This window comes from Coregonus clupeaformis, chromosome 25 (assembly GCF_020615455.1).
Source record: "Coregonus clupeaformis isolate EN_2021a chromosome 25, ASM2061545v1, whole genome shotgun sequence".
NCBI classification, from domain to species: domain Eukaryota; kingdom Metazoa; phylum Chordata; class Actinopteri; order Salmoniformes; family Salmonidae; genus Coregonus; species Coregonus clupeaformis.
Window position 1 is genome coordinate 16904992 of NC_059216.1, and position 17153 is coordinate 16922144.

At 46.0% G+C, this 17153-nt stretch overlaps 1 protein-coding gene across 2 annotated transcripts in view; it reads left to right on the forward strand.

Annotated features, from left to right (window-relative positions):
• LOC121539161 (rho guanine nucleotide exchange factor TIAM2-like) overlaps positions 1-17153 on the forward strand; it is a 132013-nt gene that overhangs the window by 2465 nt on the left and 112395 nt on the right. The gene's annotated exons all lie outside the window — the stretch shown is intronic.

The window sequence follows — 17153 nt, forward strand, 5'->3', positions numbered from 1 at the left end:
TGTGAACACTGAGGCTGTACCCGCTTTAAGTTAGTTTTAACAGTGGCCATGAAGTCTACTGTGGCTATTTGATCATAATGTAGGCCTACCAGAATGGCCTACCATCAAAAACAATGGAGAAAATCCATCCCATAACATTTTAATATGGAAATAGCTTTTCTATCATTCAGCCTACAGTAACAGCCAATGTGTGGTGTTCAATGTAGGCCTACATTCCATGAGACTTTTGAAAAAAACATGCAGGGCTTGACATTAACCTGTTTATCCACTTGTCCTTCAGACAAGGAGGTGATTGAAAATGTTGTTGTGTTGTTTGATGCAAGAAACCACTTTACAAAATAAAATGCATGATTATTCCCATACCATTATTACAGAGAATCAGATAAATTATGCTACACTCTGCCTATTGGCTACTTAGCTTATTCAAGCCTGTCTCAAAATAGAACACTGCCCCTTCAAGACAAAAAAAAAAAAAGCTCTCTACCTGACTCGCGTTTCAAAGATGTCTAGAAATGTATACTTTTTGTGCTCTTATAGGAAGCAATCAGTCCCCTATTGCTGACTACAAATGATCTATAACTGGGCTAATAACTCACTAACTAGCAAAGGATATGAACAAAATGTGCACATGTGGCTACATGCAGCTCTCGCAAGCCGAGATCTACCGCTCAGTTTTTTTTTAACATTACTTAAAAAACATAAGCCTATGCAACACTAACTAATTTAAAAACAGTACTGTAGCAATGAGGTTTGTGCAGTAAGCTATAGACCCAATACATTATCACCACATTTTGGCATTGCTTGAATTGCCCTGCCAATGCATTGTTGTTCGGGCCATTTTGAAAAATTATATTTCAAGTTATGCTATATGATCACACCGTTAATAGATCCGTTGTTGTATTACTAGTGAAGCACAGCTGAGTGAGCATACATTTAAATCATTTGCTTTTTATTTGTATTTTACTGGGCTGATGGTGCCTGCATCTGATGGTCAGTCTCAGCGGAGGGAGAGAGCAACAGACTGAGGGTCCGCCTCTCAACATCCCTCCGCTCTCCCTTTCCTCCACTGACACTGACCAAAAACAGACACCGTCTTCCAGCTGATGGCAAAACTCGAGTCGCACCGCATTATATCTGCCTCATGCACAAATTCATGTTGTTACTCCTACGAACAGAGAAAGTGAAATATTCCTCGATATAAAAAAATACTCAAGACGCTAATAATCACAGAAACGCAAGCCTATAGATACCCTTTCCTACTCGTTCATTACTGCTGCAATGCTTGTAGCGCTGAGTGGAAATAGGAAGAACGTGCATTTTATGTTGAATACGAAGTGTTGACGTGCTGAGTAAGAACTTAAACATGAACTCATTCATAAAAACAGCATTTCTTTGCTGTATTCTTTGACAGGCTCTCTCTAGTCATGGTTTTAAACATTTTGAAATCTCACAGTATCAACTTTGCTGTAGCTTTCTTTTATGCCTGCTACGTTACTGCAGACACGGTCATCTGAGCCATCCGATTGGCCAGCGGTAGGCCTATAGTGCACTTGATTTGCTCTCTGGGCCCGCCGGGAAGTCAAGAGTTTGTACCTTCAGACATATGAAGGGGTTCAAAATGGCAACAGTTCGCCTACCTGACGCGCAAGGCAGCTGAATCGGGTGCAGCTACCGCCAACAGCCCGAGACAAATAAATAAAAAGAACCTAAAGAAGGCTTTATCTTTGGGTTTTTTACATAAATGTTTGTCGATCGACTGGGAATGCCTTGGGGATTGACCAGTCGATTGCGATCGACCGGTTGGTGACCACTGCTCTAGAAAGTTAAATCTCATACTTTTCTCTGTGGGCTGATATTTCTGCAGGCGGCAGTCTTGTGGCTACTGCGCGCACACACGCAGCTTACCAACCCAACATTGCTATTTAGTGACTTGTATTGCATTTGTCTTTACTTTTTTTGTACAGAAAGTTCATACAATTATCACATATGACCACAAGCACTTCTGGACATCAGATCGACAGTTACTAATCTCGACTTCAAATACAACTTCAACTCCAACTCAGCTGTTCCACTGTTCATACTGGACCTTATTCCTTAGTTCAATGGGCTACTAAAATGCTGCAGGCGGAGACGAGGTGGAGTCCTGGTGAGATTGAGGAGAAGAGCAAACCGAACGGCGCTCCCCTCCGTTCTATTGGCAAATGTCCAGTCACTCGAGAATAAGATGGATGAGCTTAGTTCGAGAGTCTCCTATCAGAGAGACTTGAAAAACAGCAATATGTCTTTCTGAAATGTGACTGGATGATGACGCTATGCACGTAGTACTCAGTGGATTCTCCATGCAGCGGAAGGATCGGACGGTGGCAATGGGGAAGTCGAAGTGTGTTTTTTTCATAAATAACTGGTGTGCTGCTTCAAGTGTGAAGGAAATCTCAAGCTTGATGCTCACCTGATATATAATACCTCATGGTAAGCTGCAGACCCTTTTATCTACCAAGAGTTCTCATCTGTAATTATCATGGCTGTCTACGTCCCTCCACAAGCCAACACCACTCCGGCACTAAACAAACAGAGGAAGCGTTTCTGGTGGGCGGAGACTTTAATTATTATATTATTATTAATGCGGGGAGACTTAACTGTCCTACCTCACTTCTACCAACAGGTGTCCTGCGCCACCAGGGGCAATAAAACTCTAGACCACTTTTATTCTACCCACAGAAATGCATAGAAGGCCCTCCCTCCTCCTTCCTTTGGCAAATCTGACCTTGGCAAATCTGACCATGACTCTATTTTCCTGCTTCCTGTTTACAAACAAAAGCTCAAACAGGAAGAAGTACCAGTGATGTGCTCAATACGAAAGGGGTCGGATGAAGTAGACGCGAGGCTATAAGACTGTTTTGCTAGTACAGACTGGGATATGTCTGGGATACACGCGATAGCGTTGAGGAGTTTACCACAATAATTGGTCAATAAGGGCTTCATCAATAAGTGCATAGACGATGTCGTCCCCACAGTGACTATAAGAACGTATCCAATCAAAAAAACATGGATTACAGGCTATGTCAACGCCTTGCTAAAGGCTAGAGCTACCGCTTACAGGGAACGGGACATGAACGCATACAATAAAATCCCGCTACGACCTCCAACACATTAAACATGAAAAAAAGCAATATAAGAGGAAGGTGGAATCCTATTACACCGGCTCCGACACTCATCGTATGTGGCAGGGCTTGCAGACGATAACGGTTTGCAAAGAGAAACCCAGCCGTGAGTTTCCCTGCGATGCAGAACTCCCAAACGAACTAAATGCCTTGTATGGTTGCTTCAAGGAATATAACAGTGTGCCTTGCGTGAAAGCCCCCATTTTTCCGGATGACTGTGTGATCTCGCTCTCTGTGGCCGGTGTAAGCAAAACGTTTAAACAGGTTAATCACAAGGCCGGAATACCAGGGCGCGTTCTCAAAGCATGCGCAGACCAGCTGTGTCTTCACTGACATTTTCAATCTCCTTGTCCCAGTCTGTAATCGCAACATGTTTCGAGCTGACCACTATTGTCCCTGTTCCCAAGAGTTCCAAGGTAACCTGCCTAAATGACTATCGCCCTGTAGCACTCATATCTGTAATTATGAAGTGCTTTGAAAGGCTGGTCATGACACACATCAACATCATCATCCCAGACACCTTGGACCCACTCCAATTCCCATACCTCCCCAACAGATCCACAGATGATGCAATCTCAATTGCGCTTCACGCTGCCCTCTCCCACCTGGACAAGAGGATAAATAACTATGTGAGAATGCCGTTCATAGAATACAGTTCAGCGTTCAACACCATAGTCCCCTCGAAGCTCATCACCAAGCTAGGGACCCTGGGACTGAACTCCTCCCTCTGCAACTGGATCCTGGACTTCCTGACGGGCCGGCCCCAGGTGGTGAGGGTAGGCAACAACACCTTCGCCACGATGACCCTCAACATGGGGGCCCCTCAGGGGTGTGTGCTTAGTCCCCTCCTGTACTCCCTGTTCACACACCACTGTGTGGCCACGCACGACTCCAACACCAAGTTTGCTGATGTCACGATGATGGTAGGCCTGATCACTGACGGCGATGAGACACCCTACAGGGATGAGGTCAGACTTAGCAGTGTGGTGCCAGGACAACAACAACTCCCTCAACGTCAGTAAGACCAAGGATCTGATAGTGGACTAAAGGAGAAAGAGGGGAGAGCACGCCCTCATCCACATTGACGGGGCTGTTGTGGAGCGCGTTGAGAGCTTCAAGTTCCTTGGAGTCCACATCACTATGGACTTAACATGGTCCACACACACCCGCACAGTCGGAGCCTCTTCCCCCTCAGGAGGCTGAAAAGATTTGTCATGGGCCCTCGGATCATCAAAAAATTGTACACCTGTACCATCGAGAGCATCTTGACTGGCTGCATCACCGCTTGGTATGGTAAATGCACCGCCCTTGACCGCAAAGCACTACAGACGGTGGTCGAGTCCCCTGCCATCCAGGACCTCTTTATCAGGCGGTGTCAGAGGAAGGCCCGAAAAATTGCCAAAGACTCCAGCCACCCAAGCCATAGACTGTCCACTCTGCTACCATCCAGCAAACGTTACCGGCGCATCTACTCTTGGACCAACAGGCTCCGAGACAGCTTCTACCCCTAAGTCATAAGACTGCTAATAGTCTATTAATGGTACCCAAACTATTTGCACTGACTATCTTGCACTGACCCTATGCACAGTCACTAGACTATATATACACATCATATACAGACTCACTCACACACACTACATTGACACTCCCAAACAAAACCCACATACAGTACACACGCACACACACGCATATATATCGACACAACAGAAACACATATGGTGCATTTGGAAAATATTCAGACCCCTTGACTTTTTCCAAATTTTGTTACGTTACTGCCTTATTCTAAAACTGATTAAATAATTGTTTTCCCTCATCAATCTACACACAATACTCCGTAATGACAAAGCGAAAACAGGTTTTTACATATTTTTGCAAATGTATTTAAAATTAAAAACAGAAATACCTGCTATGAGACCTCGAAATTGAGCTCAGGTGCATCCTGTTTCCATTGATCATCCTAGAGATGTTTCTACAATTTGATTGGAGTCCACCTGTGGTACATTTAATTGATTGGACATGATTTGGAAAGGCACACACCTGTTTATATAAGGTCCCACAGTTGACAGTGCATGTCAGAGCAAAAACCAAGCCATGAGGTCGAAGGAATTGTCCGTAGAGCTCAGAGACAGGATTGTGATCTGGTGAAGGGTACCAAAAGATTTCTGCAGTATTGAAGGTCCCCAAGAACACAGTGGCCTCCATCATTCTTAATTGGAAGAAGTTTGGAACCACCAAGACTCTTCCTAGAGCTGGCCTCCTGGCCAAACTGAGCAATCGGGGGAGAAGGGCCTTGGTCAGGGAGGTGACCAAGAACCCGATGGTCACTCTGACAGAGCTCCAGAGTTCCTCTGTGGAGATGGGAGAACCTTCCAGAAGGACAACCATCTCTGCAGCAATCCACCAATCAGGCCTTTATGGTAGAGTGGCCAGACGGAAGCCACTCCTCAGTAAAAGGCACATGACAGCCTGCTTGGAGTTTGCCAAAAGGCACCTAAAGTACTCTCAGACAATGAGAAACAAGATTCTGTGGTCTGATTAAACTAAGATTGAACTCTTTGGCCTGAATGCCAAGCGTCACGTCTGGAGGAAACCTGGCACCATCCCTACGGTGAAGCATGGTGTTGGCAGCATCATGCTGTGGGGATGTTTTTCAGCGGCAGGGACTGGGAGACCAGTCAGGATCGAGGCAATAATGAACGGAGCAAAGTACAGAGAGATCCTTGATGAAAACCTGCACCAGAGCGCTCAGGACCTCAGACTGGGGCGAAGGTTCACCTTCAACAGGACAATGACCCTAAGCACATAGCCAAGAGAATGCAGGAGTGGCTTCGGGACAAGTCTCTGAATGTCCTTGAGTGGTTCAGCCAGAGCCCGGACTTGAACCCGATCTAACATCTCTGGAGAGACCTGAAAACAGCTGTGCAGCGACACTCCCCATCAAACATGAGGTTGAGAGGATCTGCAGAGAAGAATGGGAGAAACTCCCCAAGTACAGGTGTGCCAAGCTTGTAGCGTCATACCCAAGAAGACTCAAGGCTGTAATCGCTGCCAATGGTGCTTCAACAAAGTACTGAGTAAAAGGTCTGAATACTTAATACTTAACTTTTTTTTTGCAAAAATATCTAAAAACCTGTTTTTACTTTCTCATTATGGGGTATTGTTTGTATATTGATGAGAAAAAAACTAAAATGTATCAATTTTAGAATAAGGCTGTAACTTAACAATGTGGAAAAAGTCAAGGGGTCTGAATACTTTCCAAATGCACTGTTTCTAGCTCAAATACCTCGTACCTCTGCACATTGTACTGATACTCCCTGTATATAGCTTTAATTTTATTCCTCATGTTACTATTTAATTTGTATTATTATTTTTAAACTCTGCATCATTGGGAAGGGCTCCTAAGCATGCATTTCACGGTAAAGTCTACACCAGTTGTATTTGGCGCATGTGACATTTGATTTGATTTGATTTGTTACTCTGGCCGCCCCCACTGCACTGCCAGAAAAGGCTGGGGGAAGTGCTTAGTCAGCACATCTCCTCCCCCTGTGCATTTGGGCCTGTTTAACAGCACGAAACAACATCCTTTATCAACTATATTTAGCTTGTAGTGCTAATCAGATACCTCAAAGGTGTCCCATATATTCCTGGGGCTAGTTATTATATGTTATTGCTGAGATAAAGGTCTAGTATAACAGCAATGTGAAATTGCAACTCACAGCTGCATCGAGCAACTCAGTGTAGCTCGATGCAGCATCCTGCGTTGCAACCCACTACAGTAGTTTTTCTACCTCAGACAGACTGAGTCAGTCAATACAGATTAATTATGGAGTCATTACCTGGGCTTGTCATCTCATTCAAGAGGCTTGCACCTGAGTGCAAAGATGAAATATGTACAGATTCGTCTGCATCCTTCCTCCCACCTAGTGTATCCTTCCAGGCAGGCAGGTCAGCTCAGTGCTTACCTCCCAGCAGGAGACGGGCAGGCTGAAACTCAGTAAGCCTCCATCTGGCCTCAGGGGTGGAGGAGAGGAGGCTGCAGTGCACACACACACACACACTCGGTAATACACACAGACACTCATATACACACACATGCATGCCCACTCATACAAACACACACACACACACACACACAGAGCCAGCCAGCCAGCCAGCCCTCCCTCACACTGCAATAAAAGCCTAATATCCATGGGAACTCACGCTCTCACAGTATTAGCAGTTAGCAGCCCTGCTAATGGAATTCTGTTTCAGTGTACCTCTGGAATCACTGGTATTCACAGATTGCCTGACAAAACACAGCCCTTGAAGGTCATCGCAAACATAGTGAGCTAAGATGTTTTGTTGTATTCTTCTGTAGTATAATCAACACAGGCTAAGGTGACAATGATTTACTGTTTCTTATAAGAGCATTACCCAAGCCTTTTACCATGTGATCAAGCGCTCTATCTTCACCCTAGACGAGGGTGGAAGGGAGATCAGCATGGTGTCTGTAAATAAGAATGTAGCGTGGGAAGGTGTGAGCGTGGTTACACGGTTCCATGCTAGCTTAAGCATTAGACAGTCCTAGTCATTGATTACCATCGCTACAGTATGTTGGAGCCTGTTTCTGCCCAGGGCAGAGCCATAGACTCAGCTCATTTTACTGGAATCCTATGATGTGCCAACCAGCCAGGATGTTAGGGTCTATGCCAAGTGGGTTCATGCCACACAGTCCCAGAGGGGCATAGCATAGGCTGGCATCAGAATTAATAGGAGTGGAACAGGAACAGAACTAATTCATTCTCTAGCTGGTGCCCAGGTGGAGATGATTATCTGATGGGGTAGTCTGTGGTCTAATGTCATAAGTCTGAGGCAGAGAAGTTCCCTATTGTGGGGAACTTCATTAGTCTTTGGTTCACAGACTGCAGTAGGTAGTTTTGTCTTGTAAAAATAGTTTTACTATGGCATGAGGTGGAATCACCTTATCTCTTCACAATCTATTCACAATTGGTCCCGTGTAGCTCAGTTGGTAGAGCATGGCGCTTGCAACGGCATGGTTGTGGGTTCGATTCCCACGGGGGGCCAGTATGAAAAATGTATGCACTCACTAACTGTAAGTCGCTCTGGATAAGAGCATCTGCTAAATGACTAAAATATAAATGGATAAGAGCGTCTGCTAAATTACTCAAATGTAAAATGTTTTTTTTCCCCCTCTGTTCCAGAAATCTACAAATCAAATGTTTTCTGTTTTCTTTGTACTAATGAGCATGTGATGCCTACAGTACAGGAGTATGCGCTTGCAGTATGTGGACCCTGGATCGAGAACCCAGTTTCTATTAATGTAGTATAGAAGACAGTGTAGGTGCACTAGTTGTCCATTAGGGGTCAGTGTGGGCTACTGCAGTCACAGATCTACCAGTATGTGGCTTTGTTCTTCAGTCGTGAGTCGTGTGCAACAGACAAAGCTGAACATTTGCTGTGCTCACCTCTTACACAGCTTGTCACGGTTTAATAGTCTCCATACTGTAGGACACAGAGGCGTTCTCTACACAAAACCTGCTTTGAAATATGGTACCGCAAGGCATGGAAGTTGTTAGAGCATATTTACTAGGGATCTCTGATGCATATTCTCTTTTAACTTTTCAGATCAGTTAGGAAAAGAGAATGGGACAAAGGAAAGCAAGACACTTAAGTCTGGTACTTGTCCTATATGCTGATTTTGGACTGCTCTATTCTTAATGAATCAAAGCCATTGATTAGACACCCAGGCAGTCCTTACTTAAATCAGCCTGTATCTCTGTAGCTGCTCACTGCATTCCTATCCTGCCTCAGCTGCACAGGGCAGTGTATCAGAGAGGGAGGGAGAGCGAGTAGATGAGGAGTCCACTGAGGTGCGTGCAGTCGGTCAGTCGGTCGGTGGAATCACTATCTGAGCTCCAAGGCTGGCATAGTAATTATTCCCTCTATGGGACTCTGTATAACTCAGCTGCCTTCAGGAGGACTTGGCCAGGGTCTCGCTTATCACACACAGCCGGCTGGCTAGCTCCCCTCTTCACGGCCCACAGAGCTGTCCGCACCTCACCTCACTCAGAGTTCAAGACCAGTCAAAGGTTAACACCTACCACAATATCTGGGCTGGCAAATTAACATACCAAGGAGTGTGATTTTTGAGTTCAGTGGGTGGAGAACACTGATCTTATGCAATTAGTATGGGTATAGAATCTAGTTACATTCAGAAGTACACTACATTACCAAAAGTATGTGGACTGGAAATCTGGTCGTCGAACATCTCATTCCAAAATCATGGCCATTAATATGGAGTTGGTCCCCCCTTTGCTGCTATAACAGCCTCCACTCTTCTGGGAAGGCTTTCCACTAGATGTTGGAACATTGCTGCGGGGACTTGCTTCCATTCAGCCACAAGAGCATTAGTGAGGTCAGGCACTGATGTTGGGCAATTAGGCCTGGCTCGCAGTTGGCGTTCCAATTCATCCCAAATGTGTTCGATGGGCTTGAGGTCAGGGCTCTGTGCAGGCCAGTCAAGTTCTTCCACACCGATCTCGACAAACCATTTCTGTATGGACCTCGCTTTCTGCACAGGGTCATTGTCATGCTGAAACAGAAAAGGGCCTTCCCCAAATTGTCACAAAGTTGGAAGCACAGAATTGTCTAGAATTTCATTTTATGCTGTAGCGTTAACATTTCCCTTCACTGGAACTAAGGGGCCTAGCCCGAACCATGAAAAACAGCCCCAGACCATTATTCCTCCTCCACCAAACTTTACAGTTGGCACTATGCATTGAGGCAGGAATCGTTCTCCTGGCATCCACCAAACCCAGATTTGTCCATCGGACTGACAGATGGTGAAGCATGATTCATCCATCCAGAGAATGCGTTTCCACTGCTCCAGAGTCCAATGGCGGCGAGCTTTACACCACTCCAGCCGACGCTTGGCATTGCGCATGGTGATCTTAGGCTTGTGTTGGCTGCTCGGTCATGGAAACCCGACATACAGTTATTGTGCTTACATTGCTTCCAGAGGCAGTTTGTAACTCGGTAGTGAGTGTTGCAACCGAGGACAGGAGATTTTTACGCGCTACGAGCTTCAGCAGTCGGCGGTCCTGTTCTGTGAGCTTGTGTGGCCTACCACTTCGCGGCTGAGCCGTTGTTGCTCCTAGACGTTTCCACTTCACAATAACAGTACTTACAGTTGACCGGGGCAGCTCTAGCAGGGCAGAAATTTGACGAACTGACTTGTTGGAAAGGTGTCATCCTATGACAGTGCCACGTTGAAAGTCACTGAGCTGTTCAGTAAGGCCATTCTACTGCCAATGTTTGTCTATGGAGATTGCATGTCTGTGTGCTTGATTTTATACACCTGTCAGCAACGGTGTGGCTGAAATGGCCGAATCCACTAATTTGAAGGGGTGTCCACATACTTTTGTATATACAGTACATTCGGAAAGTATTCAGACCCCTTGACTTTTTCCACATTTTGTTACGTTACAGCTTTTGTTACATTACATCAACCTACACACAATACCCCATAATGACAAAGCAAAACAGGTTTTTAGAAATGTTGGCAAATATATTGAAAATAAACTTAAATATAACATTTACATAAGTATTCAGACCCTTTACTCAGTACTTTGTTGAAGCACATTTGGCAGCCATTACAGCCTTGCGTATTCTTGGGTATGACGCTACAAGCTTGGAACACCTGTATTTGGGGAGTTTCTTCCATTCTTCTCTGCAGGTCATCTCAACTTCTGTCAGGTTGGATGGGGAGCGCCGCTGCACAGCTATTTTCTGGTCTCTCCAGAGATGTTAGATCGAGTTCAAGTCCGGGCTCTGGCTGAACCACTCAAGGACATTGAGACTTGTCCCGAAGCCACTCCTGCGTTCTCTTGGCTGTGTGCTTAGGGTCGCTGTCCTGTTGGAAGGTGAGCCTTCGTCCCAGTCTGAGGACCCGAGCGCTCTGGAGCAGGTTTTCATCAAGGATCTCTCTGTACTTTGCTCCGTTCATCTTTCCCTCGATCCTGACTAGTCTCCCAGTCCCTGCCGCTGAAAAACATCCCCACAGCATGATGCTGCCACCACCATGCTTCACCGTAGGGATTGTGGCAGGTTTCTTCCAGACGTGACGCTTGGTATTCAGGCCAAAGAGTTCAATCTTGGTTTCATCTTGTTTCTCATGGTCTGAGAGTCTTTAGGTGCCTTTTGGCAAACTCCAAGCGGGCTACCATGTGCCTTTTACTGAGGAGTGGCTTCCGTCTGGCCACTACCATAAGGGCCTGATTAATGCAGTGCTGCAGATATGGTTGTCCTTCTGGAATGTTCTCCCATCTCCACAGAAGAACTCTGGAGCTCTGTCAGAGCGACCATCGGGTTCTTGGTCACCTCCCTGACCAAGGCCTTTCTCCCCCGATTGCTCAGTTTGGCAGGGCGGCCAGCTCTAGGAAGAGTCTTGTTTCTAAACTTCTTCCATTTAAGAATGATGGAGGCCACTGTGTTCTTGGGGACCTTCAATGCTGCAGAAATGTTTTGGTACCCTTCCTCAGATCTGTGCCTCGACACAATTCTGTCTCGGAGCTCTACGGACAATTCCTTCGACCTCATGGCTTGGTTTTTGCTCTCACATGCACTGTCAACTGTGGGACCTTATATAGACAGGTGTGTGCCTTTCCAAATCATGTCCAATCAATTTAATTTACCACAGGTGGACTCCAATAAAGTTGTAGAAACATCTCAAGGATGATCAATGGAAACAGGATGCACCTGAGCCTCATAGCAAAGGGTCTGAATACTTATGTAATAAGGTATTTCTGTTTTTTATTTGTAATTTGCAAAAATTGATTAACCTGTTTTCACTTTGTCATTATGGGGTATTGTGTGTAGATTGATGAGGAATGTTATTTATTTAATCTATTTTAGAATAAGGCTGTAACGTAACAATGTATAAAAAGTCAAGGGGTCTGAATACTTTCCGAATGCACTGTATAGTGTACATAGTGAGTGATGTGAGCAGCATTCTTTTTTGCTCTGAGTGTGCTAAAGGTATTCAGCTACTCTTGGGAAATGGAAAATGGAAGTTCAATAAAATAATATATTTTGCTCACGGCAGAAGCAGGAAGACAGCACAATCTCAGGGAAAGGCTCTGTTTTCAGACCAGTCTCCTGGATGTTTGCGGAATGAGGAGGTTCCTTATCAGGAGTTCACATGGTAATGTCGGCTATCACAGCCTGAACACTAATACAAGTGTGTGTCGGTGCAGTGTCAATATTTCAGTCACCACAATTTAAACCCCTTCTACACATACACACACATGCACATTCACTGTTACTGGAAGCCTTCTATCAGTTTCTGTGCATGGTATCTCAGTAGGTAACCCTATTACCCCTATCCGTCCCTAATGTGAGATGGAGGAAATATCAGTCAACACTTAAATCTCAGCTATTTGCATACAACCTTGTCCTCTGTATGCCAGTCAGACACAGAGAGATGACATTGTCAGGGATGGCAGATTTCTCCAACACTAGTTAGGCTGTCAGTCTCATTAGTAAACCACCTCTCAGTGATCCTGTTCTTTGTCTGAAATAGACAGGGAGGTATTAGGGAGAGGCCGGGGTTAGGATTCAGAGTTCAGGTTCATCACCCCTTCCAGAGTTCAGCCAGTTCAAGGGGGGAGAGCAAAGCACTACGGGAAAGGAGCAGGAAGGTGATGTCAGTCAAGAAGACAATGTTAACAAGTTAAACACTCCTGATCTCGAAGAGAGAGGAGAGGACAATCATATCTCACTGAAGGCACAGGGGCTAGCTAGGGAGCTTATTAAACCTGCTCAGAGAGAGAGAAGGAGAGAAAGATGGGGGGGAAGGGAGGGATGGAGAGAGGTGCGAAGATGCTGAGTAAGCAAGCAAGTGCTCGATAGAGCTGCACAGTAGGCTTGAAATTGGGAATTTCTAAACTTGAAATGTAGCATGGCAAAACTGACAGAGAGGGATTGACGATCCACAGTTGGACATTTCTGTCAGCCCACGCAGTCCCACACACACACACAAAACATGTGTTGTATCCATACAGGACCTCCGTACGTGTGTCTGGCGTCGTTTTGAAGGAAAAGTCGGTAAACGCTGTTTATTAAGTTGGCTGACTAACACAGTGCCTCAGGACATGCCACCTGGTTGAGCACCCTCTGAGCATAACATTTCATTGTTTCCATTAGGGAATGGCTGTGTGAGCCCCGTCAGAGGCTGTCCCTTTCCCCTCACTATGTTCACATAAAACACACAACTGGTGATTAGCCCTGGAGGCCTGCTTGTTTTTCCGTTTCTTTATTAGGGGCAGAGCAGATTGCCTCATGGGAATGGGACTTCACTCATAAACATACACTCTTAAAACGTCAACATCCTCGGAGTCATTTGATTCATAAACAAATACAGTATATTGAGGTTACCAATGCAATATCAAATTCTTTATACACAATTCCAGTTTGTATGTCAAACGTCATAGCATCTTTGCATGTTGTGCAAGTGATTAAAACAGGAAAAGCCTTTATTTGCTGAGTACTCCAAAAAGGATGGAGCCCACAGAAAACACTCTCTCTCTGATTGTGAACCCTGAAGGTCAGTGTGTAGACGTCTTCAGAGAAAAGCCTGCCTTTTGATCCGATCAATTGAAGCCATATCTGCCCTCTCAATCTCAGCGCCTATGCTCACATGAAGCAGGAAATCCAATGTCGCGCTCATGAGTTAACCCTGTGTGGAGTGCTTCAAATCGCCTCCCCTCCCGTGGCTCGCTCTAATCTGGCGCGTGGCTCTCATCAATATCGCCCACTAGGGTTCCTCTACCCCACTGATGGGGATGAAACATTAATGATCATGTTTATTAAAGACCAGTGAGCATCTGTGGTCCCCTGGGAAAATCTCATGCCTTCCCCCCTCCATATTTAATCTGATTGTGCTTCCTTCTCCCTCCTTCACACTGATTAGTATCCATTTCCAATGAGCTCTACGACTGGGAGTGCTGGAAATGGAAATGGCCGTCGTCAGTTAACGAGGCCTCAGATATGTATCCACTCATCCGCTAAATAGAGACGGAAGAGCTTCCCTGGTTCCATCCTCTCTGAGGACTGGGGCTGAACTCTCTGAGGGGATGAAGAATGAATGTCCTCTGGGATGACATCTGTGACAGTCTGGCCCTGTGGCCACTAGTGTGGCAGGAAGGAACAGGGCCTGATCTGGAGCAGATGCCATTAATGTAAGGCGGAGACTGACAAGCCAGGGTTGAAGGTCTATGGCCTAGAGAGCATGGAGGATTGGGAAACATGTCTCTTCACACTGCCGCATTCTTCCTTCCACAGTTGTGTCAAGTTGGCTGAATGTCCTCTGGGTGGTTAACCATTCTTGATACACACAGGAAACTGTTGAGCGTGAAAAACTCAGCAGTGTTGCTGTTCTTGACACAAACCGGTGCGCCTGGCACCTACTATCATACCCCGTTCAAAGGCACTTAAATATTTAGTCTTGCCCATTCACCCTCTGAATGGCACACACACAATCCATGTCTCAATTGTCTCAAGGCTTAAAAATCCTTCTTTAACCTGTCTCCTCCCCTTCACCTACACTGATTGAAGTGGATTTAACAAGTGACCTCAATAAGGGATCATAGCTTTCACCTGGATTCACCTGGTCAGACTGTCATGAAAAAAGCAATTGTTCCTAATGTTTTGTACACTCAGTGTATGTGGAAAACTATGTGCAGCCCCACAGCAAACATGGCATCTGCAAATGAGATGACAAATGAGCGATGGGATGGTGTATAGATGAGTGCTGATGCTGCATAGTGTCCCCCTGCTGCACCCCTCCCCTCCTCAACAGGACAATTTATGACCAGATGCTCCTTGTTCCAATCAGGTGGCCTGACAACTGAGACTTTCTCTGCGTGGGCTGCCTGGCGTATCGATCGGGACGGGGTGAGGAGGTGGGTTGGTAGTGGAGAGGGGTGGGGTGAGGAGGGAGGGAGGTGGGTTGGTAGTAGAGAGGGGTGGGGTGGGGGGTGGTAGTGGAGAGGGGTGGGGTGAGGACGGAGGTGGGACGGGGTGAGGAGTGAGGTTGGGTGGTGCTGGGGTGGGGTGAGGAGGAGGGAGGTGGCGTTGTAGTGGAGAGGGGTGGGGTGGTGCTGGAGAGGGGGTAGCGGGGGTTAGCTTATGCATAAGTGAACAGGTCTCTGCCCGGCCGTCTGTCTGCTGGCTCCACCCCTCCTTACAACCTCACTCCATCCCCTGGTCCCTGGAGAGGCCGGTGAAAATGAGAAACATTAACCCGGCACGCGCCGGCCGAGAGCTTGTCTCCAATGAGAGTAACGTTGAGGGGGAGAGTGGGTCAGGCCTGGCTGGGTGGGGAGAGCACACATTTGCCAAGCTGCCAGGGCCTGTGCTACTGGAGGGGAAACTCTGTGCCAGATGAGAGGGAAAGGGTAGCAATAGGCTGCTGCTGCAGTGGATCTGATGAGTTGGCTTTCATATACACAGGTTAAGTTCTGCTATCTCCTACACACACTGTTTGAGAGATGCACATACACACACACACACACCGAGTTGGAGTGAGTATCCCACACAGTGGAAGCCGCAGACCCTCGCTGCTGTAATTGGCTGTCGGTCAGAGGAGAGTGGAGTCGGGTCCTTCGCCCTGTTCAAGGAGACACTCACTCTCTTATCTGACTGAGTCAGACTGAAAAACAGAATACTGCCCAGCTCGCTGCAGCCCAGCCCAGCAGAGAGCCCAGTAGACAGCCCAGCCCAGCCCAGCCCAGTAGACAGCCCAGCCCAGAAGAGAGCCCAGCCCAGCACAGAGCCCAGCACAGCAGACAGCACACAGCGTAGCCCAGAGCTCAGCCTGTAAACATGGTTGCCATGGACGCCTCCACAAGGCCTATAAACATGCAGGCTAGAGACAGGCTAGTACAGATCAGACTGTTTTAGTGGCCTGCTGGTGCATTATTAAGAACTAGCTCCTCCTGGCCAGTCAGTCATTTCCTCTGGTCTGTGAGGTGATCTGCCTCTGTGAGACGGACAGACGGACTGTGATTCTGAATTCACTTTCTATTCTCAGAGATGATTTGGTTCATTACAGGGTCTGTTCTCCATTAGTGAAAGGGAATTAGTATAGCCACAGTCCATGACTTGAATAAGGTACTGTAACTTAACAAGCCTCCGCTCTGCTCACTTTGTATGGGTGTGAAAGTAGTGCTCAGCAGGAACTCTGGGTAATGGGGGTGGGAGAGTTACCTTACAAAAAACACTGTCATAAAACCAAGTCACCATTTCTTTATCTGTTTAGTCTCTCAAATACCTGCCCATAAATGCTATATTTACCTCAAACATATTTTTCCTCTTTAGTGCAAATCACTGTCGTGGTTGTGTTTCATTTTGTTTTCAAACACGATAGCCTTTTGAGGTAGAGTTATTTGCTATTTCTAGGTTGTTGCTGCTCTTATTGAGTTAGAATAGGGCAGAATTGTGTCATTGCCCTAGATGTTAAATCATATTAAACTGCTGAGTGGTTAATGAGATTTAGCTCATTGGAATCAGGCTCATCCAATTCTGACTTAATGGAACCTCAGTTCCCAATCGCTGTTTATATGCTCTATATGTCCGGTTGACTGTAAGCTATGGATACACTACTAACCCAATACTGGCTATGTGAGACACTGTATAAATGTGCCAGGTCTGTTACACTAGCCACTTATGGACTTATGTGAATCAACTATGTTGGGTTTGTTCAATAAGAGTAATGTAACTAGAAGTAGGTTAACATGATAAGCTAGTCATTTCAACTCTCACGCTATCACTGACACACATTTCCTCAGACACCAGCTATTTAAAAGGCTTCAAAGTATTTAGCTTTTATTGATGTGACATTCTCTGGCCCCCTCAGTTTCTTTCGAAATCACAAATATCCCTTATTTCAAGACAGAAGACTCTCATGCTAGATGTTATATTTGGTCATCTACA